This window comes from Galeopterus variegatus, unplaced genomic scaffold (genome assembly GCF_000696425.1).
Source record: "Galeopterus variegatus unplaced genomic scaffold, G_variegatus-3.0.2 Scaffold9356, whole genome shotgun sequence".
Taxonomy (NCBI): Eukaryota; Metazoa; Chordata; class Mammalia; order Dermoptera; family Cynocephalidae; genus Galeopterus; species Galeopterus variegatus.
Window position 1 is genome coordinate 27,247 of NW_007735467.1, and position 4,691 is coordinate 31,937.

General features: G+C 33.9%; 1 pseudogene; it reads left to right on the plus strand.

Annotated features, from left to right (window-relative positions):
• The window catches only part of LOC103609218, a 15,020-nt pseudogene extending 10,336 nt beyond the window's left edge, over positions 1 to 4,684 (plus strand).
• Positions 4,685 to 4,691: the final 7 nt, after the last annotated feature.

Here is a 4,691-nt window from a genome sequence, read left to right on the forward strand (position 1 = left end):
AGTGTTTGTTTAGCAAGTCCAATGTCTGAGCATTGTTAAGAATAGTTTCTATTAATTTTATTTTCTTCCATATTGGTCATACTTTATTGTTGCTTTCCCTGCTTTGCCTTGTAACATTTTGTTAAAAACTAGACAGTTGACTATGTTGAAACTTTGGTAATCATAATTTCCTCTCTCCCCAGGGTTTGTTGCTATTGCTTGTTGATTGCAACTGTGTGTTGATTTCTCTTAACTAATTTTGTAAGGTTTTTTTAAAAAAAAAATTATATATATATTTAAAGTTACAATATGATATTTTGATATATGTATACATAGTGAAACGATTACTACAGTCAAGCAAATTAACATATCCATTACCATACATAGTTACTTTTTAAATTTTTTTTGGTAAGAGGACCTAAAATCTACTCTCTTAGCAAATTTTCAGTATATGATACAATATTATTAACTATAGTCTTCTAATGTATAGTATATTAACTATATGTTAGAACTCTTGATTAATTCATTCTACATAACTGCAACTTTGTACCCTTTGACCTACATCTTCAGATTTCCTTCCCTTCCCTTCCCCTGGTAACCACCATTCCACCAATTTTTTCTATGTATTCAACTTTTTTTAGACTGCACATATGTGAGATCAGGCAGTGATTTTCTTTCTGTGTTTGGCTTACTTCATCTAGCATAGTGATCCATGTTTATTCATCCATGTTCTCACAAATGAAAGTGTCTTCTTTTTTAAGGCTGAATGATGTTCCATTGTATTGTGGAATATACATACCACTGTTTTTATTATTCATTTATCCATTAATGAAAACAAGTTTTTTCCATGTCTTGGTTCTTGTGAATAGTGCTGAGGTGAACATGGTAGTGCACATACCTCTGTGAGGTGCTGATATAATTTCCCTTGGGTATTGTATTAGTCTGTTTTGTGTTACTTATAACAAAATACTTGGAATTGGGTGATTTATAAAAAAAAATGGAGTTTATTGCTTACAGTTTCTGAGGTTGATAAGTCCAAAGTCCATCTGGTGGTGGCCGCAGTGACCCTGGGGTCTCACATTGCAAGATGGTGGAAGCAGAGAGAGAGAGCAAGAGAGACATACTCTCTTTTAAAGCCCTCAGAACCATGCCCCTGACCACCATTTTTAATCCATTCACTATTGCAGGGTTCTACAGCCCAATCACCTTTTCAAGGCTCCATGTTTCAATTACTATAATAGAATCTCCCACCCTCTTAACAGTCACAGTGGGGGCTAAGCTTCTAATACATAAAACTTGGGGGACACAATTCAAGCTTCAGGGAGTTTGGCGGGGGGAGCATAATTCAATCCACTACAGGTGTATACCCAGTGGAAGGACTGCTGGGTCATATGGTAATTCTATTTTTAATTTTTTGAGGAACCTTCATACTGTTTTTCATAATGGCTGCACCAGTTTACATTCCCACCATCAGTGTACAAAAAAGGGTGGGAAAAGTGTGGTCTTTTCTCCACACCCTTGCCAACTTGTTTTTTGATAATAGCCCTCCCAATACGTGTAATATGATATCTCATTGTTTTTATTTGCATTTCCATGATAATTAGTGATGTTGAGTACCATTTTATTTATCAGTTGGCCATCTGTATGTCTTGAAATGACTATTCAGCTTCTTTGTCCATTTTTAAATTAAATAATTTATTTTTCTTGCTATTGAGTTTTGTGAGTTCCTTATATAGTTTTGATATTAACCCATTATCAGATATATGGTTTTCAGATATTTTCTCCTGGTCCATAGGCTGCCTTTTTATTTTGTTGACTGTTCCCTTTGCTGTGCAGAAGCTTTTTAGTTTGATGTTTATTTTTTCTTTAGTTGCCTGAGGTTTTGGTTGATATCCAAAAAAGAGCTTTTCCCATATGTTTTCTTCTAGGAGTTGTACAGTTTCAGGTCTTACATTTATGTCTTTAATCCATTTCCAGTTGATTTTGTGTATGGTATGAGATAAGGGTCCAGATTCGTTCTTTTGCATGTGGATGTCAAGTTTTCCCCGTACCATTTATTAAAAAGGCTATCCTTTCCCTGTGGTGTCTTCTTGGTGGCCTTGTCAAAAATTAGTTGACTATATATGTTTGAATTTATTTCTGAGCTTTCTATTCTGTTCCATTGTTCTGTGTGTCTTTTTATGCAAGTACCATACTATTTTGTTTACTATAGCTATGTAATCTCATTCCCCATATTTTTTTTTCCCTCAGAGTTTTTAGTTTTTCTGTGCTTTGTCCCAGTTGTTACCCTTTGCCCATGGCGGCAGTTGCTAATACATTTTCCTTTAAATGTTTTTGAGAAATATCTCTTGATTAGCACCCTCCACAAGTAGAGTTTTGATTAGGCCAAATAAAGTACTTTGAGTCATATCTTCAGGGAGCTACCAGGCAGATTAAAACAAACAAACAAGCAAAAAAATGCACACAATTCTTTGAGTAAAAGGTTTGTTCTGTACCCTCTGGTTCTGGAAACCTTTGCTGGTCTTCTGGGCTGCTTAGCTGAGGAACAGAGGATGGAGATCAGGTAAGTAAAAACAACTGTCTTTCTCTTGGTTAATAGTATTCTTGGTTGCTAGAATTTTTTAATTTATTTCCAAAATTTTAATAAAGTTGATTCTGACATTTTTTGCAAGTTCATTTCCTGCTTTTATAGAAGGACACTCATTTAGAATTCCATGCTCCTTCATTTTTGATGTTACACTTTCATATTGTTAATATTTGTAATAGGAGTATTATATATTTACCTGAACCTCTTAACCTCTTATTTCAAAGCCACTGATTCTTAACATATTTTTCTCTATATATATATTATAAATGTGGATACTTACATTTGCTGTTGGATTTTTCCTTGGTTATTAAAATATTTGCTACTTTTTATTATTAATATAACTAATTTTTAGTATAAATTCTGGAATATAACTGCAGTGTACTAATTGTTAATGTTTTAAAATACCCATTTTGCATAGGTATAGAATGATTTTGTAACAAGTATTCAAAAACATATTTTGTTATTGTTGTTTTAACATTGTATATAATTATGCAGTAAATAGCTTTGATATAATATATATTTCTTTTCAAATGTGAGATACCCAGATGTCTACTATGAGTTGGAATGAGTTTTGGAAAGCCTGTGGAAAAATTTATCTTCTTTCAGGTCTACTGTAACTTTTGATCACAGAATGTTTGAAACTAGCCTTCCCTGAAAGTGATTTAAATTGCATGCAGTCACCCTTCCTTTATTGAAAAATCCTATTTTCTCTGTGTGTAAACATTTGCAGACTATGGCAGAGAAGGTAGATAACTCTGTTTGGTGTAATATGTTTTCAGAATAAAATATCCATCTTACAACTCTCGTTAATAGAAAATCTGTGATTCTTTATATCTTCCAGATATTTCTACTAGATGTGTGACCAAGGAATTATCAGTAAAAGAGGACATTAATAAAGGAGACATATCCCAAGCATTGATTTTGGAAAGACATGAAGGCCATGATATTGATGATTTTTATTTTAGTGAAGTCCAACAAAATATACACAAATTTGAGAGTCAGTGGACATATGAAGAAAGAAATTACAATGGAGTTATTGAATCCAGTAACAAAAATCTCCCTGGTACAAGAGATCAACAATATAGCAAATCCTGGAATAATTTTTCTCTAAAGCAAAATGTTTTTGCAAGAAGTGCGTATCAGTATTATAAATATGACAATTCATGTATAAGGAATAAGGAACTAAAAGATAACCTAGGCTATGCAGGAAACAAGTATAGGAAATACTTAGAAAATAGGCTTGTATTACACTTTCAGTCACATATGGCTGAAATACAGAGATTTCAAATGGAAGAGAAAATATATGAATGTAATCAAGCCGAGAAATCTATTAAATATCATTCTTCAGTTTCACCACTTCAAAGAATTTGTCCTAGTTTCAAAAACAACATTCATAATAAATATGGGAGTATTGTTATGCACCCTTCTTTGCTTACACAACACCAAAAACCACGTGTTAGAGAAAAGCCTTACAAGTGTAGTGACTGTGGGAAGGCCTTTAGTCAGTGCTCAGTCTTAGCTAATCATCAAATAATTCATTCTGAACAGAGACCTTATAAATGTAATGAGTGTGGCAAGACCTTTAACAGGTTCTCAAACCTCACAAGGCATCAAAGAATCCATACTGGAGAGAAACCATATAAGTGTACTGTATGTGGTAAGGATTTTATGATGCGTTCACACCTTTGGGGTCATGAGAGAATTCATACAGGAGAGAAACCTTTCAAATGCAATGAATGTGGCAAAGCCTTTTCTGAGCGTTCAAACCTTACTCAACATAAGAGGATACATACTGGAGAGAAACCTTACAAATGTAGTGAATGTGGAAAAGATTTTACCACACGTTCACACCTTTGGGGTCATGAGAGAATTCATACAGGAGAGAAACCATACAAATGTAATGAGTGTGGCAAGACCTTTAACAGGTTCTCAAACCTCACAAGGCATCAAAGAATCCATACTGGAGAGAAACCATATAAGTGTACTGTATGTGGTAAGGATTTTATGATGCGTTCACACCTTTGGGGTCATGAGAGAATTCATACAGGAGAGAAACCTTTCAAATGCAATGAATGTGGCAAAGCCTTTTCTGAGCGTTCAAACCTTACTCAACATAAGAGGATAC